This window comes from Hemiscyllium ocellatum, unplaced genomic scaffold, assembly GCF_020745735.1.
Source record: "Hemiscyllium ocellatum isolate sHemOce1 unplaced genomic scaffold, sHemOce1.pat.X.cur. scaffold_689_pat_ctg1, whole genome shotgun sequence".
Classification (NCBI taxonomy): Eukaryota; Metazoa; Chordata; class Chondrichthyes; order Orectolobiformes; family Hemiscylliidae; genus Hemiscyllium; species Hemiscyllium ocellatum.
The window spans coordinates 82,672-110,396 of record NW_026869174.1 but is presented as its reverse complement, the minus strand read 5'-3'; the positions used below and the strand labels follow the sequence as shown (position 1 = coordinate 110,396).

The window sequence follows — 27,725 nt, the reverse complement described above, 5'->3', positions numbered from 1 at the left end:
AGTGAATTAACTGGGGGAAAGAGAGTGCTGTTCATTCCAGTGGGGATTCATCCAGTAAACCTTCCCCACACACTAACATCCCTCTGGCAATGCAGTGACTAGTCCTGCACACAGTACTCCAGGTACAAACCAATGTAATGTCACCGTAGTCTTACCAGACCATGGGACAGCTCCTCATTACAGAGCGGTGTCTGGTGGTGTTTTATTCAGAGGGTCACCATATCCCAGCTGAGGGGGGAGGGAGGGAAGGAGAGTCCTTCACAGTAACTCTAGCTAGTGTGGTAAGCTAACCGCCCAGCCAACTGAGCTAACGGACCTCACTCCAGGGGCATGCCCTGTATAACCCAATCATTGCCAGCCTGCACTTCAATAGGAGCCAGGAGCAAGGCCATTCGGCCCCCACCCTAACCCAGAAGGGAGAGTACGGGAAGCTGATGAAGGAAACAAGCCCCTCCCATGTGGCCTTCTGAAATGGAGCTGGAGGACATGGCAGACCTGGCCTGCTGTTTGCTTCCCCGGGATTGGCCTGCTCCACTTTATAGTGAGAGACTGAGGGGAACCTCGAGGAGATTTCACTTCTCACTGAGAGGCTGCAACTCCAATCCAAACCAGGCTGGTTCCCTCCGAGACTCACAGAAGAGTGCAGCACTCTACAGATCAGGCCCTTGTATAGGCATAACCTCCAGTGAGGGGGCCAAGAGCTGGGAGATAGCGCTAAGAACATAAGACCATCCGAAATAGGAACAGGAGGAGACCATCAGCCCCACGAGCCTGCTCTGCTATTCAATAGGATCGTGGATGATTCAACATTTGTTTCGGGAGCTGCAACCCGGACAGTACAGAGACAGAGAATTCTGCCATGAGGAATCATCAGACGAAAGCGTGCGAGCGCACACACACACACACACACACACACACACATGAATTGTGGGATTCAAGCTGTCTGTGGGAACGGGGAGAGACAAAGGAGCAAAATGCTAGAGAGGGGTCTGATCCCACAGATTTCACTGCTTCCCTCTCTCTCTCTGCAGCTCTCATGTCTATTTCTGTGTTCCCAGTTCTCTCTCCCACATCTTTCCTTCAATCCCTATCTCTCAACATCTCTTCACACGAAGGATAATCAATGAGGCCATTCTGGGGCCAATCCTGAGGATCCTGAACAGGACCAGGATCATTTAATGGGGGAGCGGGGGATGATGGGCAGAAAGGACTCCAAGCCTTCTGTAATTCTGGGACTGGGATCTTGCTGTACATTAAAACAGTCACAGGCCAGACAGTCAACCCAGACTCATTTACCAGTGTGAGAAAGTGAGGACTGCAGCTGTTGGAGAGTCAGAGTTACAAAGTGTGGAGAGTCGATGGTTCAGGCCTGACCTGCTGGGCTTTTCCAGCACCACACTTTTCCACCCATTTCCCTCTGCCCCAGGGAGTGGGGCTCACAGCAATGCTGGGGACAGTGAAATGTTTGAGGGTGGCACATTTGCTGAGGTAGGTATTTGGGAGGGAAGGTATTTGGGGAAGGGGATAAATTTAGGAGGACAGTGAAAAGGAGGGGCAAATGTTTTTAGGGGGTTCAAAATTATTTCAGGTCTGAAATAAAGAAAAAGAGAAAGGGAGGGTGAGAAAAAGAGAGAGATGGGTAGAGAGAGTGGGGATGGAGAAGGGGGATGAGAGAAAGATGGCGCAGAGACAGACAGTGAGAGGGACGGTGTGAGAGAAAGGCAGATTGAGAGAAAGAGACAGACAGGGAGAGAGAAGAACAAAGAGAGAAAGGGAAATCAGACTGAGACAAACAGGCGTTGAAGCATGGACAGACTGAAGGGGGGACACTCAGTATTCCAGTTGGTTCCAGCTATCTCTCTCTCAATGGTTTTTCACACTCCCTCTCTCCCATGCTCCTGGGGTTTGCTTCAGCTTGTTTCTCTCCCTCTCTCTCTGGATGGTCAGCCGGTCTCTGTCCCTTGCCATGTTGGTCACCTCAGAAAGCCTCCAGAAAATTCAAGAGATCAGTCTGCAGGTGATCCCTGGTGTTGTTCATTTCTGGATGGTTTCCCAGAACTTTCTATTGTTCTGGCCAATTCGGAGAATCCGTTAATAGTTTGAAGCATTGCTGATCATTAGGATGGCTTGTTGTTGTTAGTTTCTTTGTGTCGCAGGCCCCGGTGCCTTCCTGTCTGGGCCCTCCTTGGTTTGGTGCTGACGTTGTTAGGGATATGTCTGCCCAGGGGAACTGTTGCCTTTGACATTATGCTGATGGGATAACCATCTGGCTGCTGTCTGGCTTTTGTGAGTTGGGTGTATAACTTGTCCAATATACCCAGCATCTCTTGGCTGTCTATCTGTGTTTTAGTAAGGAGGCCGCAACATTTCACCCATTCCCCCTCCCCCACCCAGTCTTTTGAATGGAAAGAAGCTTATACAATGAATTACAAACCTAATTTTAAAAGCTGGTTATGTTTGTTGTCAGAGTAGCCTGCTGTTTGAGCGAAAGCCGTTTTGTATATTGGTCAAACCGATTGTCATATGGCTGATAAGTGATATCATAGAATCCCTACAGAGCAGAAACAGGCCCTTCAGCCCATCGAGTCCACAATGACCCTCTGAATAGAATCCAACTCCGATCCATCCCCTGATGATATCCCTGAAACCCTGCATTTCCCATGGCTATTCCAGCTAACCTGAATATCCATCGATACTATGGGCAAACTGTCAAAAATGTACACCATTGAACAGTGGGAGAAAACCGATGCAGATGCAGGGAGAATGTACAAACTTCACACAGACAGTTGCTCAAGAGTGGAATCAAACCCAGGTCTCTGGCGCTGTGAGGTAACAGTGCTCACCACTGAGTAACTGTGGCACTCCTAACTGTTTTGACCATTGAGCCACCATGCCACCCCAACTGAGTTTGTACGTTCTCCCTGTGTCTGCGTGGGTTCCTCTGGGTGCTCCGGTTTTCTCCCACAACCCAAAGATGTGCAGGTTAGGTAAATTGGCCATGCTCAATTGCCTATATTGTTCATGGATGTGTAAGTGCGTTCCATTAGTCAGGGGTAAATGTAGAGTAATAGGGTAAGGGAATGAGTTTGGTTAGAATAATCTTCAGAGGGCCAGTGGGCTTGTTGGGCCGAAGGGCCTGTTTCCACAGAGGAGGGATTCTATGATTCTATGACCGCTGAGACCCACCACTAGTCACAGGCCTTCAGTCAGACTGTTACCCTCTGCTTCCTCCCATCAAGCCTATTGTGTACCCAGTTTGCCAACGCCCCCTGGATTCCATGTGATCTAACCTTCCAGAGCAAGGTACCATGTGGAACCTTATCAAAGGCCTTCCTGAAATCTGTAGAGTCTACATGTACTGGCCTCCCCTCATCAAACTTCCTGATCACTTCATCAAACAACGCTAACAAATTTGTAAGGCATGGTCTCCCACACACAAGGCTATGCTGACTACTCCCAATCAAAAGCTATATTTCCAAATGCATATATATCTAATATCTCAGAATCTTCTCAAGTAACTAACTTACCATGGATGTTCGCCTTACTGATTTGTATTTCCCAGGTTTTTCTTTGCAGCCCTTCTCGAATAAGGGCGCAATTGTTGCTTCCCTCCAATCTTCCGGGACCTCACCCGTGCCTAACGGTGATGCAAAAAGATCAGCCAGGGACCCCACAATTTCTTCCCTCGTCCCTTGCAGTGTTGTTGGATATATTTGGTCCGGACCAGGAGATTTATCCACCTTCATACATTCTAATGCATTCAACACTTCCTCTCCTGTGATATGGATTGTTCGCAAGAGATCATCATTAACTTCCCCAAGTTCCCAAGCCTTTGTGTCCTTCCCCAAGGTCAACACAGAGGTGAAATAACTCCTGCGATTCTGCACATACATGTCCACTTTGGTCCTTGAAGGGTCCGAGTCTCTGTCTAGTTATTCTTTTTCCATTAATATACTGCAAGAATCTCTTTGGATTCACCCACATCTTCTCAGCCAAAGTCATCTGCCCTCCTGATTCCCTTATTCAGTAAACTCCTGTATCCCCAGGGATTCCCTTGACCCCAGCTGCCTGTATCTGACCCATGCTTGTTTTTTTTTCTGTTTCAAGCCGCAATGTCTGTTGCCATCAAGGGTTCCTTATTCCTGCCAACCTTACTCTTCACACTCACAGGAACGGACTGGTCTTGAACTGGAGCTATCCCACAGTTAAAGAACTTCCACTTGCCAGAGGTCCCTTTGCCTGCAAAGAACTTCTCAAACCAACCCCTGCAAGCTGCTGTCTAATTCCGTCAGAATATGCTGTGCCCCAATGTAGATCTAGCACCTGGGGAACATGTTGTCTTACTCCACAGTGGTTACAATATTAATAGAATTATGGCCACTGGTTCCAAAGTGCTCCCCCAGTGTCTCCTCAACTCCAAACACTCTGGTTGGGTTGTTTACCTTGTTTATGGAAGTAACTGGACAACACCACCAGCATCTCAATGTGCACTTGTGACACTTTATCTCTTCCATGTGAAGGAATGGGACCCAGCAATCTCCATTTAATCTGGCTCCCATCAAAATTCCCAGGAACAGTACGGCCCAGATTATCAGTGTTCCCAGTTAACTGAAGCAAGGCACAGAAAGGGTTCAAAGTGAATTTCACTGAAACGGTTCTCAAGTAAATATCACAGATTAGTTTGAGAAAGGACTTAGATCTGGAAGAAAGCTTCCTCCAAGTGTCTCCATCTAACCGTTTGGAGATTTACAGCACATCGTGTTCTCTCAATGTTGTCACAGTCAAATACACAAAGGATAGGCTTAAATATTCATATTTCCATCTCACTGACCTGATCTGGGAGAGGTGGGTCAGTGAGGGGGAGATTGCTTTGTTGGGTGGGGATCAGTCAGGGAGGGAGAGTGTTGGAAAGAGATGAGCCAGGGTGGGGGACTAGCTAAGGAGAGGCAGATTGAAGAGTTGGATGGAGATTAGTCAGGGAGGGGGTGATTTATTGTTGTGCAGGGATCATTCAGGGAGGGGGAGATTGCAGTGTTGGGTTAGGATCAGTCAGAGAGGGGGGCACTGTTGGGTTGGGATCAGTCAGGACGGGGGTGAGCGCAGTGTTGGGGAGGATCAGTCAGGGAGGGGGTGAGTGCAGTGTTGTGTAGGGATCAGTCAGGGAGGGGGTGAGTGCAGTGTTGTGTAGGGATCAGTCAGGGAGGGGGAGTTTACAGTGTTGGGTAGGGATCAGTCAGGGAGGGGGAGATTACAGTGTTGCGTAGGGATCAGTCAGGGAGGGGGAGACTGCAGTTTTAGTTAGGGATCAGTCAGGGAGGGGGTGATTACAGTGTTGGGTAGGGATCAGTCAGAGAGGGGGAGATTGCAGTGTTGGGTAAGGATCAGTCAGAGAGGGGGAGATTGCAGTGTTTTGGTAGGGATTAGTCAGTGAGGTGGAGATTGCAGTGTTGGGTAGGGATCAGTCAGGGAGGGGGAGATTACATTGTTGGGTAGGCATCAGTCAGGGAGGGGGAGATTGTAGTGTTGGTTTGGGATCATTCGGGGAGGGAGAGATTGTAGTGTTGGGTAGGAATCAGTCAGGGAGGGGGATATTGCAGTGTTGGGTAGGAATCAGTCAGGGAGGGGGAGATTGCAATGTTGGGTAGGGATCAGTCAGGGAGGGGGTGAGTGCAGTGTTGGGTAGGTATCAGTCAGGGAGGGGGAGATTACAGTGTTGGGTAGGGATCAGTCAGGGAGGGGGTGATTGTAGTGTTGGGTAGGTATCAGTCAGGGAGGGGGATATTGCAGTGTTGGGTAGGTATCAGTCAGGGAGGGGGTGAGTGCAGTGTAGGGTAGGGATCAGTCAGGGAGGGGGAGATTGTAGTGTTGGGTAGGTATCAGTCAGGGAGGGGGATATTGCAGTGTTGGGTAGGGATCAGTCAGGGAGGGGGTGAGTGCAGTGTTGGGTAGGGATCAGTCAGGGAGGGGGAGATTGTAGTGTTGGGTAGGGATCAGTCACGGAGGGGGAGATTGCAGTGTTGGGTAGGTATCAGTCAGGGAGGGGGAGATTGCAGTGTTGGGTAGGGATCAGTCAGGGAGGGGGTGAGTGCAGTGTTGGGTAGGTATCAGTCAGGGAGGGGGAGATTGTAGTGTTGGGTCGGGATCATTCGGGGAGGGAGAGATTGTCGTGTTGGGTACGGATCAGTCAGGGAGGGGGAGATTGTAGTGTTGGGTAGGAATCAGTCAGGGAGGGGGAGATTGCAATGTTGGGTAGGAATCAGTCAGGGAGGGGGAGGTTACAGTGTTGGGTAGGGATCAGTCAGGGAGGGGGTGAGTGCAGCGTTGGGTAGGTATCAGTCAGGGAGGGGGAGATTGTATTGTTGGGTTGGGATCAGTCAGGGAGGGGGAGATTGCAGTGTTGGGTAGGTATCAGTCAGGGAGGGGGAGATTGTAGTGTTGGGTAGGGATCAGTCAGGGAGGGGGTAAGTGTAGTGTTGGGTAGGCATCAGTCAGGGAGGGGGAGATTGCAGTGTTGGGTAGGGATCAGTCAGGGAGGGGGAGATTACAGTGTTGGGTAGGGATCAGTCAGGGAGGGGGTGATTGTAGTGTTGGGTAGGCATCAGTCAGGGAGGGGGAGATTGCAGTGTTGGGTTGGGATCAGTCAGGGAGGGGGAGATTACAGTGTTGGGTAGGGATCAGTCAGGGAGGGGGAGATTGCAGTGTTGGGTAGGGATCAGTCAGGGAGGGGGTGATTGTAGTGTTGGGTAGGCATCAGTCAGGGAGGGGGAGATTGCAGTGTTGGGTTGGGATCAGTCAGGGAGGGGGAGATTACAGTGTTGGGTAGGGATCAGTCAGGGAGGGGGAGATTGTAGTGTTGGGTAGGGATCAGTCAGGGAGGGGGTGAGTGTAGTGTTGGGTAGGGATCAGTCAGGTTGGGGGAGATTGTAGTGTTGGGTAGAGATCAGTCAGGGAGGGGGAGATTGTAGTGTTGGGTAAGGATCAGTCAGGGAGGGGGTGAGTGTAGTGTTGGGTAGATATCAGTCGGGAGGGGGTGATTTTTTTTGTGCAGGGACAGAGGGAAATGATGAGGGCAAAAAGTGGACATGAGATTGCTTTGGCAAATAGGTTTAGGGAGAATCCAGAGTGTTTTTACAAATGCAAAAAGGACAAAAGGTTCACTGGGGAGTGAATAGGGCCCCTCAAAGATCAAGACAGTCTGCACGTGGAGCTGCAGGTGATGGGGGAGATACTGAACGAGTATTTCCTGTAGAGAAGGACATGGAAGATATAGAACAGGATGATGGTTTGGGAAAATGCATTGGGAAATAGATTATGTCTCCTTGCAAAATGTCGATATTACAGAGGAGGAGGTGCTGGATGTCTTGGAAAGGTTAAAGGTGGATAAACCCTGAGGACCTGATCAGGTGTACCTGAGAACTCTGTGGGAAGCGAGAGAAGTGATTGCTGGGCCTCTTGTTGAGATATTTGTATCATCGATAGTCACGGGTGAGGTGGCGGAAGACTGGAGGTTGGCAAACGTGGTGCCACTATTTAAGAAGGGGGGTAAGGAAAAGGCAGGGAACTACAGAACTGTTCACCTGACGTCAGTCGTGGGCACGTTGAAGGCCAGATACATGAGGGACAGGAGTTACATGTGTTTAGAAATGCACTGTCTAATTGGGGATAATCAGCATTTCTTTCTGTGTGGGAAATCATGTCTCAAGATATTGAGTTTTTTTTTGAAGAAGGAACAAAAAGATTGATGAGGGCAGAGCGGTGGATGTGAGTGATATGGACTTCAGTGAGGTAGACGAAATGTTTGCACACGGGAGCTTGGTTAGCAAGGATAGATCTCATGGAAAACAGGGAAAACCAGCCATTTGGATACAAAACTGGCTCTAAGGGAGAAGACCGAGGGTGGTTGCATTTCAGACTGGAGGCTTGTGAGCAGTGGTGTGCCGCAAGGATCTGTGCGGCATCCACTACTTTCCATTAATGATATAAATGATTTGGATGTGAACATAGCAGGTATAGTTAGTAAGTTTGCAGATGACACCAAAATTGGAGGTACAGTGGACAGTAAAATATGTTACTTCACATTACAACGGGAACTAGATCAGTTGGGCCAATGGGCTGAAGAGTGGCAGATGGAGTTTAATTTAGACAAATGGGATGTGCTGAATTTTGGAAAAGCAACGCTTCGTGGGACTAATACACTTAATGTTAAGGTCCCAAGGAGTGTTTCTGAATAAAGAGACCTGAGATTGCAGGTTCATTATTCCTTGAAAGCAGAATTGTGAGTCGATAGGATAGTGAAGAAGGTGTTTGGTATGCTTGTGTTTACTGATCAGAGCATTGAGGAGAGGAGTTGGGAGGTCATTGTCTGGCTGTACAGGACATTGGATAAGCCACTTTTGGAATATTGCGTGCAATTGTTGTCTCCTCCCTATCGAAAGGATATTGTGTAAATTGAAAGGGTTCAGAAAAGATTTACAAAGATGCTGCCAGGATTGGAGGATTTGAGCTACAGGGAGAGGTTAAATGGGTTGGGCCTGTTCTCCCTGGAATGTCTGAGGCTGAGGGGGAACCCATAAGGAGGCTTATAAAACCATGAGAGGCATAGTTAGGATTAACAAACATGGTCTCTTTCCCTGGGGTGGGGTAGTCCAGAACTGGAGGGCTTAGGATGAGAGGGGAAAGAGATAAAAGGAATGTAAGGGACAATGTTTTGATGTAGAGGGTGTTGCGTGTATGGAATGAGCTGCCAGAGGAAGTGGTGGAGTCTGGTACAACTACTGCATTTAAAAGGCACCTGGATGGGTATACGAACAGGAAGGGTTGAGGGGGATTTGAGCCAAGTACTGGCAGATGTGACGAGATTATGTTAGGATATGTGGGTGGTGTGGATGAGTTGGAAGGTAAGGCTCTGTTTCTGTGCTGTACATCTCTATGACTGTAAATGTTTACCACTATCCATTACCAGCCATACACTTCACTGTTTCCCCTCTTTACCTTGGTCAGTTCTCCCCTCAGCACATGTCAATGGCTTTGGTTGTGATTGTAGGGTGTGCTTTAGGGTCACTTTAAAAGTCCATCATCTCACAGAATTCCACTACACTACAATTTCCCAGAGGATATCTGTGTGGCATTCCTCCTTCACTCAGCGTCATCACCCAACGGTCGATCTGAGACAGTCACGTCCCTGGCCATTTACACAATGTGTTATTTAAAGAAACACCAACACAAACAAAGAGGAGTTTGGAGAACATCACTGTTGCTGATGTGACTGTCCGAGATTATACAAAGACTGAACTCTCCCAAAATTATCGCAGTGCCTTTGCATTACACAGGAATTCATTGGAATGTGTAACAGTGTTGAACAATGAAATGCTGTTCGGCAGCATCCAAACTGTTCTCCTGGTTGTGGTTTTGTGACACGTTACCCAGAATTTGTATTCAGGCTGATTCGGCTGCATTATCTGAGGCCAAATATTTTCTCTGTAATGTCTTTATTACCCAGTACTGTCAGGGTTACCCATCCTGCACTCCCTGAGACCCCCCAAGGAGGTGGACAGTAGAATATTCATGTTCCACCTTTTGTTCACCCTGTCACCACTAAATCTCATTTATCTCTGTGCCACAGTCCAGCCACCTTATTGCAGAGACTTTGTCCGTTCCAAAAAAAGAACATTACAATTGATTCTTTCCACAATTTCTTGTCACAGTCCAATTCACTGATGTACAGTTTCAGTTAAACTCGGCATCTTCCTGTTCCTTTCTGCTTGTCTTCAGCTACATCGCCATTTTCTGTTTGGATTTGGAAAGCTCCTATCACCTGAACTCTCTGCATCCTCTCTGTCAGTATACAGCCCTGTACATAAGCCGTGACTGGCCAGGACGCTGCTCCCAGCAGGGTTGTTTCTAATTCTCTTGTGAGGTATTGCTGCCTCCTACTGGCCAGTGTGTATTTCCCACCCCGAGCTGCCCTTGAGCTGAGTGGCTTCCTGGATCGTTTCGGGGGCAATTGAGAGTCAACCCCATTGCTCTGGGTCTGGATCATATGTAGGCCAGACCCGCTGCCTATAACAGATTTCCTTCCTGAAAGGATATGAGGCAGTTAGATGGGTATACTGGACACCGGCAATAATTTCTGGATGAACAGTCGGGTGAGAATAGCACGAGGCCATCACCTGTCCCACTCATAGCTCACCGGTCAGTGAGTACTGATCCCAGTGTAGCATCAATCAAACCCCTTTCACCATGACCATTGTGTGATCCTGATACCTTCCTGCACGCTGGTGATATCACTCAGTCTCTCTCCACGTGGTATCCCTCACTGTGTGGGTCTAATTGCTGCCTCTGTCAGTGTCTCTCACTCTTGCAGTTACTCCAGATCCTGAGCCAACTGCATCCTCCACTCCAGAGAGACGCAACAGCACAGGCCATGGATGGAGACTGGGGTTTTCCAGTGCGACTCTGTGGGACTCAGTGCCATCCTCCATGTGTAACCCTCACTACATCAGTCTAATTTCCCATTCTGTCTATTTCTCTGTCTCCCGTAGGTACTCAGGAAGTTCCTGTCTCAGCCGAATTCCTAAGTCCTGTCTCGTCCATAACCGCATCAAAGCCAGTTGGTCAGCCAGAGAGAGATGGAGAGGGAGATCTGGAGCCTTCAGTAAATCCTGCAGCCGGTAAGATCACTCACAGTAAACAGCACAGGGAGGAGTTAGTGGCCTTCTGTAGTCATACCCGGAAGACAGGATATAGACACAGAGCTGGGCAAGAACAGCAACATTCTAGGCTTCATTCCCACCATCTTGTGCTCTCATCTCCGCTGTACTGGTCCTCACTGAGACATCTCTCTCTCTCTCTCTCTCTCTCTCTCTCTCTCTCTCTCTCTCTCTCTCTCTCTCTCTCTATCTCGTCTCTCTCTCTCTCTCTCTCTCTCTCTCTCTCTCTCTCTGACTCTCAGTCTCTCTCTGAGACTCTGTCTCTTTTTCTCTATCCCCTCTTTCAACCCTTCTCTCTCTCTATCTCAACCCCTCACCCTCTTTCTCTATCTCTCTTCCCCTCATTCACTCTCGCTCCCACCCCCTCACACACTCTCCACCTCATCCCTCTCTCTCACCTGACTCTCTCTCACTCTCTCTCTCTCGTGTGCCTCACCCTCGTGTCCCTCTCTCTCTGGCTCGCCTTTTATCTCTGAGGAGAAAGTGAAGTCTGCAGATGCTGGAGATCAGAGCTGAAAATGTGTTGCTGGAAAAGCGCAGCAGGTCAGGCAGCATCAAAGGAACAGGAAATTCGATGTTTTGGGCATGAGCTTATGCCCGAAACGTCGAATCTCCTGCTCCTTGGATGCTGCCTGACCTGCTGCGCTTTTCCATGAACACATTTTCAGCTCGCCATCTATCTCTCACTATCTCGCTCTCGCCCCTCTCTATCTATATTTCTCTCTGTCTCCCTCGTCCCCTTCTCACACTCTCTGTCTCGCACTTTCAGACCCTCTCTCTCATTTCCGTCCCCTCTCTCACTCACACGTGCACCCCTCTCTCCCTCTCGCTAGCCCCCTCTCTCGTCTGTCTCTCTTGCTCGCACCCCTCTCTCCCCCTCTTTCACCCCACATTCCCTCTCTCCTCTCTCTCATCTTGTCCCGCATCTCTCTACCCCTCTCTCTGCCCCCCCTCTCTCTCCCCCCCTCTCTCTGCCCCCCCTCTCTCTGCCCCCCCTCTCTCTGCCCCCCCCCTCTGCCCCCCCTCTCTCTGCCCCCCCTCTCTCTGCCCCCCCTCTCTCTGCCCCCCTCTCTCTGTCGCACCCTCTCTGTCCCCCTCTGCCTCCCTCTCCCTCCCTCTCTCTGTCCACCCTCACTCTGTCCCACTCTCTATCCCCCTCCATCTGTACCCGTCTCTCTGTCCCCGCTCTCTCTGTCCCCCCCTCTCTCTGCCACCCTCTCACTGTTCCCCTTTCTCTGTCCCGTCTCTTTATTCCACCCTCCCTTTCTCTGTCCTCCCTTTCTCTGTCCCTACTCTCTCTGTTCCCCTCTCTCTGTTCTCTTCTCTCTATCCCCATCCCTCTGTCCCCCTATCTCTGAATCCATCTCTCAGTCCTCTTCTCTCTATCTGCCTCTCTCTGCCCCCCTTTCTCAGTCCACCTCTCTCTCTGCCCCCCTCTTTCTGTTTTCCTTCTCACTGTCCCCTTCTCTCTTTTCCCCTCTCTCTGTCCCCGCTTTCTCAATCCCCCTGTTTCTGGTCCCCCCGTCTCTCTGTCCCCCGTCTCTCTGTCCCCCCGTCTCTCTGTCCCCCCGTCTCTCTGTCCCCCCTCTCTCTGTCCCCCCTCTCTCTGTCCCCCCGTCTCTCTGTCCCCCGTCTCTCTGTCCCCCCGTCTCTCTGTCCCCCCCTCTCTCGGTCCCCCCGTCTCTCTGTCCCCCCTCTCTCTGTCCCCCCTCTCTCTGTCCCCCCTCTCTCTGTCCCCCCTCTCCACGTGTCCCCTCTGTCTCTGTCCCCTCTCTCTCTGTCCCCTCTCTCTCTGTCCCCTCTCTCCCTATCGCCCCTCTGTCTCTTCCCTTCTCTCTGTCCCCCCGCTCTCTGTCCCCCCGCTCTCTGTCCCCCCGCTCTCTGTCCCCCTCTCTCTCTGTCCCCTTCACTCTGTTCCCCTCTCTCTCTCTCCCACTCCCTCTATCCCCTCTCTTTGTCCCCTCCCTCTGTCCTACTCTCTCTGTCCCCTTCACTCTATCCCCCCCTCTCTGTCCCCCCCCTCTCTGTCCCCCCCCCTCTCTGTCCCCCCTCTCTCTGTCCCCTCTCTCTCTGTCCCCCCTCTCTCTGTCCCCCCTCTCTCTGTCCCCCCTCTCCACGTGTCCCCTCTCTCTCTGTCCCCTCTCTCTCTGTCCCCTCTCTCTCTGTCCCCTCTCTCCCTATCGCCCCTCTGTCTCTTCCCTTCTCTCTGTCCCCCCGCTCTCTGTCCCCCCGCTCTCTGTCCCCCCGCTCTCTGTCCCCCCGCTCTCTGTCCCCCTCTCTCTCTGTCCCCTTCACTCTGTTCCCCTCTCTCTCTCTCCCACTCCCTCTATCCCCTCTCTTTGTCCCCTCCCTCTGTCCTACTCTCTCTGTCCCCTTCACTCTATCCCCCCCTCTCTGTCCCCCCCTCTCTGTCCCCCCCTCTCTGTCCCCCCCCTCTCTGTCCCCCTCTCTCTGTCCCCCCTCTCTCTCTCCCCCCTCTCTCTGTCCCCCCTCTCTCTGACCCCCCTCTCTCTGACCCCCCTCTCTCTGACCCCCCCCTCTCTGACCCCCCTCTCTGACCCCCCCCTCTCTGACCCCCCCTCTCTGACCCCCCCCTCTCTGACACCCCCCTCTCTGACCCCCCCCTCTCTGACCCCCCCTCTCTGACCCCCCTCTCTCTGTCTCCCCCATCTCTCTGTCCCCCTCTCTCTATCATCCCCCCTCTCTCTGTCCCCCTCTCTCTGTCCCCCTCTCTCTATCATCCCCTCTCTGTCTCTCCCCCCTCTCTCTGTCCCCCCTCTCTCTGTCCCCCCTCTCTCTGTCCCCCCTCTCTCTGTCCCCCTCCTCTGTCTCTCCCCCATCTCTCTGTCCCCACTCTCTCTGTCCCCCTCTCTCTGTCCCCCTCTCTCTGTCCCCCTCTCTCTGTCCCCCCTCCTCTGTCTCTCCCCCATCTCTCTGTCCCCACTCTCTCTGTCCCCCTCTCTCTATCATCCCCCCTCTCTCTGTCCCCCTCTCTCTGTCCCCCCTCTCTCTGTCCCCCTCCTCTGTCTCTCCCCCATCTCTCTGTCCCCACTCTCTCTGTCCCCCTCTCTCTGTCCCCCCTCTCTCTGTCCCCCTCCTCTGTCTCTCCCCCATCTCTCTGTCCCCACTCTCTCTGTCCCCCTCTCTCTGTCCCCCCTCTCTCTGTCCCCCTCCTCTGTCTCTCCCCCATCTCTCTGTCCCCCCTCTCTCTGTCCCCCCTCTCTCTGTCCCCCCTCTCTCTGTCTCCCCTCTCTCTGTCTCCCCTCTCTCTGTCTCCCCTCTCTCTGTCCCCCCTCTCTCTGGCCCCCCTCTCTCTGGCCCCCCCCTCTCTGCCCCCCCCCTCTCTGCCCCCCCCCCCTCTGGCCCCCCCCTCTCTGGCCCCCCCCTCTCTGCCCCCCCCCTCTCTGCCCCCCCCCCTCTCTGCCCCCCCCCTCTCTGGCCCCCCCCTCTCTGCCCCCCCCTCTCTGCCCCCCCCCTCTCTGCCCCCCCCCTCTGGCCCCCCCCTCTCTGGCCCCCCCCCTCTCTGCCCCCCCCCTCTCTGCCCCCCCCTCTCTGCCCCCCCCTCTCTGCCCCCCCCCTCTCTGCCCCCCCCCTCTGGCCCCCCCCCTCTCTGGCCCCCCCCTCTCTGGCCCCCCCCCTCTCTGGCCCCCCCCCTCTCTGGCCCCCCCCTCTCTGGCCCCCCCCTCTCTGGCCCCCTTTTTCTGTTTCCCGCTCTCTTTCCCCCCCTCTCTCTGCCCCCTCCACTCTATCCCTCCTCTCTCTCTGTCCCCGTTTTTCTGTTTCCCTCTCAATGTCCCCTTTTCACTGTCCCCTTCTCTCTGTCTCCTTCACTCTATCCCCCCTCTCTCTGTTCCCCTCTCTCTGTCCCCCTCTCCACTCCCCCCTCTCTCTGTCTGCCCTCTCTGATTTCCCCTCTCGTTGTGCTCCCCTCTCTGTCCCCCTCCATCTGTACCCGTCTCACTGTCCCCCCTCTCTCTGTCCCCCCTCTCTCTGTCCCCTCTCTCTGTTCCCCCTCTCTCTGTTCTCCTTTCTCTGTCCCATCTCTTTGTCCCGCTCACTCTGTACACCCTCGCTCTCTCCCCCCTCTCTCTGTCCCTCTCTCTCTGTTGCCCCCTCTGTGTCCCCTTCTCTCTGGCCCCTTTTCTCTGTTCCCCCTTCTCATCCTCCCCTCTCTCAACCTCTCCCTCTCTCCTTCCCCTCCCTCTCCCCGTCTCTTGCCCTCCCCCTCACTCGTGCTTCCCCCCTCTCCCATCACCCTCTTTCTTCCTCTCAGCCTCCCCTCCCTCCTTCCCCTCTCTCGCCCGCCCTGTCTCCTTCCCCTCACTCTCCCTCCTCTCTAGCCTCCTCGCTTCTCTCTCCTCTCTCGCCCTCCCCTACCTCTCTCCCTTGTCTCGCCCTCCCCTCTCTCGCATTTACCCTCTCTCGCCCTCAATTTCCTCCCCTTCGCTCGTCCTCCTCTCTCTCACTTTCACCCTTCTGTCGCCCTCCCCTCCCTCCCTACCCTCTCTCTGCCCTCCCGCCCTCTTGCCCTCCCCTCTTACACCCTCCCCGCTTTCTTGCCCTCCCCTCTCTCGCCCTCTCCTTCCCTCTCACCATCACCTCCTTCACTCCCCTCTTTCGCCCTCCCCTTTATCGCAATCCCCCTCTCACACTCCCCTCACTCACCATCACCCCTCTCTCGCCCTCCCCTCCCTCCCTTCCCTCTCACACCCTCACCCTCCCTCACGCCCTCCCCTCCCTCCTTCCCCTCTCTCGCCCTCTCCCTTCCTCCCTCCCCTCTCTCGCGCTCCTCTCTCTCCCTCCCTTCTCTCGTCCCCTCCCCTCTCTCGTCAACCCCTCCCTCCCCTCTCTCGCCGTCCCCTCTCTCGCCATCCCCTCTCTCGCACTCCACTCTCTCACCCTCCCCCTCTCGCACTCCCTTATCTCGCTGTCGTCCTCCCTCTCGCCCGCTCCCTCCCTCTCGCCCACACCTCCCTCCCCTCTCTCGCCGTCTCATCTCTTGCCCTCTCGCTCTCTCCCTCTCTCTCGCACTCCCCTCTGTCCCCCTCCCCCTCTGTCCCCCTCCCCCTCTCTCGCACTCCCCTCTCTCGCACTCCCCTCTCTCGCACTCCCCTCTCTCGCACTCCCCTCTCTCGCACTCCCCTCTCTCGCACTCCCCCTCCCTCTCGACCTCTCCCTCCCTCTTGCACACCGCCCTCTCCCTCTCTCTCGCCTTCACCTCCCTCTCCCCTCACTCGCACTCCCCTCTCTCCCCTCCCCCTCTCTCGCCTTCCCTACTTTCTCGCCATCTCCTCTCTCGCCCTCCTCTCTCTCGCCCTCCTCCTCTCTCGCCCTCCAGTCTCTCGCCCTCCTCCTCTCTCGCACTCCAGTCTCTCGCCCTCCTCCTCTCTCGCACTCCAGTCTCTCGCCCTCCTCCTCTCTCGCACTCCAGTCTCTCGCCCTCACCCCTCTCTCCCCTCCCCTCTCTCACTCTCTCTCCCTCTCGTGCTCCTCTCTATTGTCCCCCCCTCACTTCCCTGTCTCATCCTCCCCTCTCTCAACCTCTCCCCTCTCTCTCTCCCTCCCCTACCTCCGTCCCCTCTCTTGTCTTCTCCCTCTCCCTTTTCCTCCCTCTGCCTCGCGCTCCCTCTCTCTCCCATCCCATCTTTCGCCCTCTCCCTCACTCATGACATTCCCTCCCCTCCCTCCGTCCCATCTCTCGCCCTCCCCTATCTCACCCTATCTCTCCCTTGCCCCCTCTCTCCCCCCCGGTCCTTCACTTTCCCTCCACCATCTCTCACTTTTGACCCTCCTCAATCAGTGTCTCTCTCTCCCCACCTTCCTCCGTTTCTCTCTGACTGAATCGCTCTCCCTCCTGTCCGTCCCTCCCTGTCTCTCTGACATACTCTGTCTCCCTGGTCCTTCCCTCTCCCTCTGACCCAGAGACTGGGGATGTTTGAGGGTGAGGCTGCATGTGGGGCGTGGGGGTTAGATGTGGGAGGTGGGGAAAACGGGGTAGAGATGGAATTGTGGGAGGGAGACAGCGACGGCACGAGAGAGAGAGGGGGAGGGAAAGTGGAGGCAGGTGGAGAAACCGGGGTTGGGGGCGGTGTGTGTGAGAGAGAGGGGGATGAAGAGAGGGTTGAGAAATAGAGTGTGTGCTAAAAGAGAAAGAGAGAGAATTCAGGAGAAAGAGGAGGGGAGAGGTAATAAGGAGGCTGGGTTGGAGTTTTGGGGTAACAGAAGGAGTTAAACCCAGCTCCTGAGCTCAGTGCGCGGTGCCCTCCCCTTCCCTGAGGACCAGGACTTGGGGCTGAGTCTGTCTCTCTCCAGCTCAGCTTCTCCAACACAAAGACACACAACATCGGTCCCTCTGCTGCTCGGCACGCTGTAATCAGCATTTTTATTGGTTACAAATGGAAGTGATGGATACAGTCAGTGGGATGGTGCCTTTTCTCACTGGCCCCTGAGTTGTGAGAAACATTGAAATGTTTCCCTGTAACCCCCCTGTGGGATAAGGATGGACAAACCAGCGCTCCCCTCAGTCTGTTACCATAGCGACAGGCTGCTCCATCGCTGAAACACTGAACTGAAATGAGAAAATCCCGGATGGTGTGATTAATGAGGGAATTTGATGGATGGATGGATTTGGGTGAAGGGATATTTCAGCACATTCTTCAGCTGCTGCCTGAACTTAGTCTGGGTCATGGCGTAAATCGCGGTGTTTGTGCAGCAACTGAGGAGCTGCAGCATGAAGCCCAATTCCTGCACAAAGTCATGGAGATACACAGACTCATACCCAATATTCCACATCCGTCTCCATATAGAATACAGCATTAATGTTGACCATAACAGGATGAAATTGGCCGAGATCACAAACAGTAAAATGATGGATTTTTTTCGGTTTCTCATTTCAGTGTCAGACTGAGCGTCCCCATTGGTGTGAGCGCGGAGTCTCCTGCGGGCTCTGCTGGTCACTAAAATGTGTCTGACGGTGAGAACATTGAGCAGCAGAATCAGGAGAAATGGGACACACGGGGTTAGAATGTGGTGGAGGAACTCGATTGTGACCCAGACACTGGAGAATGCAACAGCGTCTGTTACATCACAAAACCAGGGGGCGTTCCACAGCCGATACCGAGCCGTGAGCATAAAATACCAGGAAATGTTCTTTAAACAGCTCAGCACAGTCACTGCTCCCAGAACCACAGCCGCCGTTTTCTCACTGCAATATTTACTTTTCAGCTTCTGGCAACAAATGGCCACAAACCGATCAAAGGTGAAAGTGACGGTGAACCAGACAGAGCAGTCAGTGGCTGCATAAAGCAGGACGGCGTGGATATTACACACGGGGACGGAGTCCCTCAGGAAATAAAACTGTTCCCGATAAACAATGGGAATGTGTCTCAGGATCAGATCGAGGATAATGACCAGGAGATCCGCCGCTGCCATGGCCCCCAGGTAACGTCTGACACATGGAGACAATCCACAATCTTTATAAAGCAGGACGTAGATGGTCACTACGTTAACTGTGAGGAAGGAAAACAAACCCATTATCCATCAGCCTGGAGGCAAAGGGACCCGTTTGATCCGGGACCCAGTAGATTTTCAAATGTGTCCCTGTATTCAGGGATTTATTAAAATAATTGGAGCTGGAATAACAAATGGGAAGGTCGGAATTACTGACAAAAATGTGACATAAACCATAAGAAACCCTCCCTCCCCAAACACACCAAGACACATCCATAAGGACAGATGGTTTCTAGAACATTCCCACACACTCGATCACTCGAGAGCAGACACAGGTCACTCCTTCCCAGTTCCTGATACAGAGGGTGGGAACGTTGCTGTCCTGAAGGATTCTTTCCCAGTTTCCTGAGGACAAACGGAATTTGGGAATTTCTGTATTTTGGTCTAAATTGTGGTCGATCCTGTGTCGTGGAGAAATGTAAACGCAGGGAAAACGTATTCCCCCCTTAAACTGCCTGAGGGGCCTTCGGAACAGTGTCTCCTTCTCCCTGGAACGGGATCTCTTCCCTCGGGATCTTATCGTTTGTTCAATTCACTGACGTCCGGCCGTTCACAAACAAACAACGTCAGGGACAGAACGTTCCGGGGAATGTCAGTTATAGAATGTCGGGGACAGAACGTTCCGGGGAATGTCAGTTATAGAATGTCAGGGACAGAACGTTCCGGGGAATGTCAGTTATAGAATGTCAGGGACAGAACGTTCCGGGGAATGTCAGTTATAGAATGTCGAGGACAGAACGTTCCGTGGAGCTCCGTGACCTTTCCATCACCTTTCTCCCCCATCCACCCCACCGACATGATGTACTGTGCACAGGCTACATACCTGTCCAGTACCGGGAGCTGTGCAGACCACAGCAGGCAGTAATGTGTGAACCTGGAACAAATATCCATCCAGCACATCCCACATCATGGCATTATCTATAAACCTCAGCGAGACAGTCTGACCAGCACAGCGACCTGTGCAGTGATCACCCGTGAATTCATCTGTAACCCAGGAGCAGTTACCCTCCCAGCATGTAGGACTGTGTACCCCACCCCCAGTTCATTGATCTGTAACCCAGGAGCAGTTACCCTCCCAGTATGTAGGGCTGTGTACCCCACCCCAGTGCATTGATCTGTAACCAGGAGCAGTTACCCTCCCCGCATGTAGGACTGTGTACCCCACCCCAGCGCATTGCTCAGTAACACTGTGTTAGATCCTTGCCCAGTGAGGGGAAGCTTGCAGCCCATGCTGGAAGTGACAGGACGTTCAGCTCCCACCCATTTACAGATCCATATCTATATTGTGCCCTGGCAAGGGGGTGCTGTGGGTGTGAACATCACTGCCAGAGAGAGACAGATGGCCGGGGAATGAGTTTAAATATCACCACATGGGAGGGGTTTGGGGTATAGACAGAGAGGGGGAGACTGAGAGACAGTGTCATGGAAGGATGTGCTCCCAGGTATCAGAATGCTGAAATGTAGACACTTCGATCGCATCCTGTAACATGAGCCAGTCTTCCCAGGAAAGATGGGAAAAAGGGAGATTGGTGTGAGGTGAAATGATGGAGAGTTTTGGATGAGCATTTGTTCTACAGCTTTGTAAATGGGAGCAGTTACAACAGAATCTCTGACGCACTGGGCTGATTCTAACAATAATTTGCTTCATTGTCATTTTCTTTGAGTGTGACAGAGAGATTATCTGTACGAGGCCAAGCTAGGTTCCTGGTGCTATCTTATCCAACTCAACTCATTGACTACCCCCACACCCCTTCCCCACCCACATGGTGTCCCTCTCATTCAATGCCAGCCCGATTCTCCCACCCGTCATGGCTGGAGGGACTCACCATCGCCTGCGTGTCCCTGGATATTCCGTGACCCCTGGCACTGGTACCAAATTTAACAAGCCAATGGGTACACGGCTGACCTTTCTCTGTTAGAAGCTGCCCTGTACAGTTTACCCCGAGCAGGGCAGATAAGGGCAGTTACACCACGGTTTGTCGACAGGATCACGGAGGTCCTGGTGGATGGGCTAGTACAGAGGGTGACCATTCCCTTCCCAGAGGGAGCCACACCACCAGACCCACCGAGCATGGTCTGAGCTCCCCACCCAGCTCAGTGCAGTATCTGCGGTCTGAAGAACTGCCCAGTAATACAGGACATGCATCAATAACCTTCCCCGCTCTGTCAGGATAAGGGTCACTGTATTCTCTCTGCTCCCTCACACTCACCGTATATCTGTTATAGCACTGACCCCCGAACATGGCTCATGCTCATATACACGCAGCGCTCTCTGTTCCTGCAGCCCCTTTATAACGGCACAGCCTGTTTAAACTGTCTTTCTTTATCGTTCATACCAACGTGCATCACCTCACACTGCACTGATCCCCATCTACCAGCGTGTCACTGTCCTGTTAGAGTTCCACACTGTCCTCCATAGACTTTACAATTCTTGCAGGTTTGGTCCCATTTACAAACATTAAGATTGTCACAGTGTCACAGTCCCCATGAAACAACTGAAATCCTGCCCCACACACACACACGTGAAATACTGATATATTCCCACAGAGTCGAATAATGACATACTGTCAATGGAGCAACAAAAATCCTGACATATACGAGACAGAGTAGATGAAATATTGACAAACCACAGAGCAAGAGAAATCCAGATAGTTTCCACATATCTATATTCATCAGGGTATAATGGGATGAAGTTGGAAGTGTGTACTGTACCTTTAAGAGAGAGTGACTGCTACTCTGAACTGAGAGCTTACAAGTACCTGTGATATGAGAGGATGGCAGACCCAGAAACAGTATATTGCTGTAGAGCTGGAGTCGGGTTATAAGCAGTTAAGAGATAGAGGGTCTTTCAGTTCACTTTCAGTGTTAAAAAATACATTGTTGTTTTTATTTAAACTGTGGAATTTGGGAGTTCTCTCTCACTCATATTTTAACAGTTTACGAGGCGAATTCAGCATTTATTTATGTTTAGTTTAAATTACCAGATGAGATCTATGCTGTGTCCTAACAATTACTGTGTGTGTATCTGTGTGTCTCTGTGTGGGGCAGGTCTGGCAGTCTCTGTGGTGCTTAAAGTGATGCAATGCCTCCCTCTGCTGGCCTCCACACGCCACTGCACAGACATTGGCAGAGGGTGAAAACCAACAGGGATTCATTCAGAGAGGGGGAGGGAGAGGGCAGCTGCTCACAGCACCATCCAAACTGATGTCTTATCCATGTACTGATCTAAATGTCCTTTAAGCATTGTAACTGTCCCTGTTTTCACCACTTGCTCTGCAAGTTCATTCCACACGCAAGCCAGCTTCTGTCTAAAATAATTACCTCTCCTGAATTTTGTAAATCTTTTTGCCTCGCACCTTAAAATATCCCTCAGTTTTGAATCCCTAACTCTAGGGAAAAGACATCAGCCCTACAGCTTATCTGTACCCCTCATTATTTTATAAACCTCTGCAGTTACCCCTCCATCTCATACTCTCCAGTGAAAAAAGTCCCAACCTATTCAGCCTCTCCTTATAGTTCAATCCCTCCATTTCCAGCAACATCCAGGTTAAACTCTTCTGAACCCTCTCCAGCTTAATAATATCAAGGTCAATGATATCAAAGTGAATAGTCAAGGTATTTTATAAGGGGAGTGGAGACCAAAACTAGAGGACATAGTTTGAAGGTAAGAGGGGAAAAATTAAAAGTGACCTAAGGGCAGCTGTTTCACCCAGAGGGTGGTGTGCCTATGGAATGAGCGGGCAGGATGCCCAGACTGGACACAGTATTCCAGAAGAGGTCTCACCAATGTCCTGTACAACCTCAACATGACGTCCCAATTCCGATACTCACAGGTCTGACCATTGAAGACACGTGTGCAAAACACCTTCTTAACCACATTATCTATATGAGATGCAACTTTTAAAGAATTATACCTGATGGCCGAGGTCTCTGTTCTACAACACTGCCAAAGGCCCTACGTTTAATTGTATAAGTCCTACTATTGTTTGATTTACCAAATCCAATACCTCGCATTAATCCAAACTAAACTCCATCTGCCATGCCTCGGCCCAGTGAGTGATATTACCACCTCCTCACCTTCCCCATTTAATTTTAAAATGCCCACCCCTCTCCAGGAGGCCTGCACACTCCGGCCTTGATTTTCACAAAGACCCTGAGCTTGGTTTGCCTTGTGCGGCTAGGGGGAGGAGGGAAAGATTGCAGACACAGTCAATGTGGAGGAGAGGCTGGACAGTAATCAGCGGCCTGATATCATTTCATAGTTTTAGGCCGAGGGCAGACACACGTGAGAGTTGGGTTATACTGATCGGTGTTTTGGGACCAGAAATTATGGTCTTTCTCCGTGTCTGGTGTTCAGTAATAAATATCTATTTGAGACCCTTCACTGGGCAGAGTATGTCTACAGGATTCCTTTCCCTAATATTGCAGACTACAGATAATAGCGATTAAAGATGTTCATAGTTAATTTCGATCTTGCACTTGTTTAACAAAACAAAATGTTTTGTGTAGTTCAGTAATGGTAACCTGATTATAATAAATCCACACCGAGCTGAACGCTGCCCCTTAAAATGTGACCCAAAATCTAGGTATAGTAGTGTCGTGGGTAGTGTCCCTACCTCTGAGCCAGAGCTCTGGGTTTGATTCCAGTTCCTGACATTGTTTGGTAGTGTTCCTAGCTCTGGACCAGAAGGTGTGGATTCATGTCCTGCCTATTGCAGAGGTATGCCACGGCATGTCATAACAGGCTGATGAACAAACCCACAGGAGAATAATGTTACAGCTTTATGGGTATTGCCGAGTGGTGCTCGTGTCCCTATCTCCGGGCACAAAGGTCTAGGTGTAAATCCCACAGAAGTGTCTCCTAATACACCTGAACAAACTGATGAAACTGGTTTTAGCATTGTGACTTGATGGAGAAAGAACAGGTGTCGGTGTTGAATTTCAGCATTTCGGCCCGGGATTATTGAAAATACAGCCATTCGTGTTGATTGGAGTCACATTTCACAGCAGTAAAAGTTTATAAAATCAGAACGGTCATTGATAGGGTTTGTAGTCAAGGTTTTTCAAGGTGTATGGAATGAGCTGCCAGAGGAAGTGGTGGAGGCTGGTACAACTACATCATGTAAAAGGCATCTGGATGCTGACAGACCTGCCGAGCTTTTCCAGCAATTTCTGTATTTGTTAAAAGAAAACATTCATTTTAACACAGGTATCTGTATTAGCTGTTTGGATACAGAATTGGCTGGCCAACAGAAGACAGCGAGTGGTAGTGGAAGGAAATTATTTTGCCTGGAAGTCAGTGGTGAGTGGTGTTCCACAGGGCTCTGTCCTTGGGCCTCTACCGTTTGTTTTTTTTTAAATGACTTGGATGAGGGGATTGAAGGATGGGTCAGCAAGTTTGCAGATGTCACGAAGGTTGGAGGTGTCTTTGACAGTATAGAGGGCTGTTGTAGGCTGCAGCGGGACATTGACAGGATGCAGAGATGGGCTGAGAGGTGGCAGATGGAGTTCAACCTGGATAAATGAGATGTGATGCATTTTGGAAGGTCGACTTTGAAAGCTGAGTACAGGATTAAGGATAGGATTCTTGGCAGTGTGAAGGAACAGAGAGATCTTGGTGTGCAGGTATATGGATCCCTTAAAATGGCCACCCAAGTGGATAGGGTTGTTAAGAAAGCATATGGTGTTTTGGCTTTCATTAACGGGGAATTGAGTTTAAGAGTCGTGAGATCTTGTTGCAGCTCTATAAAACATTGGTTCGAACACACTTGGAATACTGCGTCCAGTTCTGGTCACCCTATTATAAGAAAGATGTGGATGCTTTGGAGAGGGTTCAGAGGAGGTTTACCAGGATGCTGCATGGACTGGAGGGCTTATCTTATGAAGAGAGGTTGACTGAGCTCAGACTTTTTTCATTGGAGAAAAGGAGGAGGAGAGGGGACCTAATTGAGGTATACAAGATTATAAGAGGCATAGATAGTGTTGATAGCCAGAGACTATTTCCCAGGGCAGAAATGGCTAACACGAGGGGTCATAGTTTTAAGCTGGTTGGAGGAAAGTATAGAGGGGATGTCAGAGGCGGGTTCTTTACACAGAGAGTTGTGAAAGCATGGAATGCATTGCCAGCAGCAGCTGTGGAAGCAAGGTCATTGGGGACATTTCAGAGACTGCTGGATATGCATATGGTCACAGACATTTGAGGGTGCTTACATGAGGATCAATGGTCGGCACAACATGGTGGGCTGAAGGGCCTGTTCTGTGCTGTACTGCTCTATGTTCTATGTATTCTGAATACATTAAACATTTTATTTTTTTAATGACGCAGGGCCATATAAACATATCTTCAAATCGACCGAGACCATTTTCTGCTCAGTGTATGGCTCTGTGTACGACAGCAGCAATGATGCACCGACATGGAACAGGGAATGTGATGGAGACATAGTTTGGACAATGTACAAGGAGACCTCACATGGTCCAGTTTGGGAGAGAATGACATTATTGTGTGATTCAACTCAGAGAGGGAGAAAATGTCATCTGCCCGAGAAGAAACGGCCTATTGCGCTCTCTCTCCTTCATTATTCCTCATCACAGTAACGTGTACGAGCTAAAACAAAACTCTACTGTCATCGTTACCATTCTTATTTTTATAGAATCCCTGCAGTGTGGAAACAAGCCCTTCGGCCCAACAAGTCCATACCAACCTTCCAAAGAGTAACCTTCCCATGCCCTTACAGTTACCACTGACGAGTGCACTTAAAGTAGAAATTGCTGAACACTATGGACTATTTTACCAATCCACTTGAATTATACAGCTTTGGGCTGTGGGAGGAAACGGGAGCACCCATCAGAAGCTCACACAGACAAGGGGAGAAGATGCAAACTCCACGCAGATAGTCGCCCGAGGCTGGAATTGAACTCATGCCCCTGATGCCGTGAGGCAACAGTACGAACTACTGAGCCACTGTGCTAACCTGGAACCTCCTGCCAGCCTAATGCAAAGGGAATTCAGCCAAACCCAACTCTCCCAGGATACAATCCCATTGCTAGCAGCTGTGTGAGTAGTCTATCTTCAGAAGCAGAATAATGTTTTGGACAATCTCTCAATTTTTCCTTTTGTCATGAGCTACACTAATATTTGGACAAGGTTCTTTCAACATGAAATTGCAGAGATAGTGTTTAGTGTGTGTGTGTGTGTGTGTGTCAGTGCTTTTTCGTCATAGTTGGAGTAACATTGCACTGGATCATAAACGTGCTATTTGAGCAGATTAAAGAAACTAGCCTGACTTGTTCCTAAAACTGACCCTGACCCAGTCTGAGACCGATATCATCGGCCATATCACCGACCCGGTTACATTTAACATTTGTTGTGAGCAGTGCAGGAGTGGGACCAGAAATGGAAACAGTGAAACCAAACACCGGGGAACTATAGACCGGTGAGCCTGATGTCGGTGGTGGGTAAGTTGTTGGAGGGGATTCTGAGGGATAGGATTTAGATACATTTGGGAAGGTAAGGGCTGATCGGGGTAGACACCGTGGCTTTCTGCATGGGAAATCATGTCTCATTAATTTGGTTGAGTTTTATGAAGACGTGACAAAGAAGATTGATGAAGGCAGTTGGGTAGATATTGTCTATATGGACCTCAGCAAGGTGTTCATAATATTCCAATTGGTAGGCAGATTAGTAAGGTTCGGTCACATGGGATACAGAAGAAGCTCATCACAATTGGCTTGAAGGAAGAGGGGTATTGTTCAGACTGGAGGCTTGTGAGCAGCAGTGTGCTGTAAGAATCAGGACTGAGTTCACTGCATTTCATCATTTATGTCAAGGATTTAGATGTGAATATTGGGGCCATAGTTAGTAAGCTTACAGACGACATCAGAAAGGTGGTGTAGTAGATTATCTCAGAGTACAACGAGATCACAAATAGATGGGACAAAGGGTCAAGGAGTGACAGATAAAGTTTAATTTAGATAAATACAAGGTTACGCATTTTGGGAAGGTAAATCAGGGCAGAAATTATACACTTAATGGTAAGGGCCTGGTGAGTGTTATGAAACAAATGGACATAGGGCTGCAGGTACATTGTTCCTTGAAAGTGGAATCGAATGCAGACAGCGCAGTACAGAACACATTTTACAAATTTGCCTTAATCAGTCAGAGCATTGAGTATAGGAGTTGTGGTGGCATGTCGTATCTGTTCAGGATGTTGGTGAGGCCACTTTAAGAATACTGCGTACAACTCGGTTGTCTGCAGAAAAGATTTACAAGGATGTCCCAGGACTGGAGGTTTGAGTTATAGCGAAAAAGTTGATTAATTTGAGGTGATTTCCCCTGGAGTGTCAGAGGCTGAAGGGTGACATTATCGAGGTTTATAAAATCATCAGGGGCATGGATATTCTGAACAGCCATGTTCTGCTCCCCAGGGTAGGGGAGCCCAGAACAGGAGAGCATAGGTTGCAGGGGAGAGGGGGAATGATTTAGAAGAGACCTGAAGGTAAATGTTTCACACACACAGTGATGTGTGTACAGAAAGTGCTGTCAGAGGAAGTAGTGAAGGCGGTTACAATCGCACATTTCAATAGTATCTGAAAGAGGAGGGATATTGGCCAAATGCTGGCAAATGAGACTAAATCAGATTTGATATCTGATCGAAGTGAATAGATTGGACTAACGGGTCTGTTTCTATTCTGCATGACTCTCTGATTCTATAAGAGGGATGAAGAAAAATTCTGAAAGTACCTTTCAAATCCAAATCCTCTTCACTGGACGTTTATCATGCCTCTATGTTCACATTGATTGAAAGTTGCGTTAGTGAAATATTTGACAGGGAACTGAGTCATGGATAATGGGACACAGACAGGAAAGTGGGGCTGAGACCCCAACCTGATCAGCCACAATCTTAGTGCCTGGTGGAGAAGGTTCAACGTATCTAATGACCCACTCCTGTCCCTCAATCCCGTGCTGCTGTGTTCCATTCAGCCCATTAAACCTGTTAGGCAGGAGCATTTAGAGGCTACTTACTCCTATAACCTGGTGCACAGAAACAGAGGAGATCATTCGGCCCATCAAGACTGTCCCACACGCTTTGAGGTGATTTGAGAAATGTAATTGTAAAACCCAGGCTGGGTATGAAAGAGGCCCCTCATCTCTCTTTACAGAGCTTCCCCTCTCTGAAACTTGTGCTCCATTTGTTGGTCACGTTGTAGACCCAAATTCACTATTAATACAGCCCCCATACCTCACCCAGCGATGGCTCACGAAATCCTCTTGTCTCCCTGATGGCAACATTCAATAACAGAACATCCATGAAAATAACACCCACTAACTTTCCAATAACAGAATGTGAGAACATCAGACACAGGGGCAGGTCGTTCACTCCTCAAACCTGCCTTGTCCTTCACTAAGATCATGGCTGATCTGCTCTTGGTCTCAAATCCTCTTTCATACCCAATTCTTCATCTCCCTCAACTCTCTGACAGGTCAATATCCATCTGCAAATACTTCAA

The 27,725-nt window shown here is 50.7% G+C and overlaps 1 long non-coding RNA gene across 2 annotated transcripts in view; it reads left to right on the top strand.

Moving 5' to 3' along the window:
• Positions 1 to 25,514, top strand: part of LOC132814122 (uncharacterized) — a 45,720-nt gene extending 20,206 nt beyond the window's left edge. For both annotated transcript variants that reach the window (XR_009644315.1, XR_009644316.1), the window contains exons 2-5: positions 10,542 to 10,670; positions 17,934 to 18,149; positions 23,428 to 23,520; positions 24,544 to 25,514. This is a non-coding gene — a long non-coding RNA (uncharacterized LOC132814122). The remainder of the gene's footprint in view (positions 1 to 10,541; positions 10,671 to 17,933; positions 18,150 to 23,427; positions 23,521 to 24,543) is intronic.
• The last annotated feature ends 2,211 nt before the right edge of the window (positions 25,515 to 27,725 follow it).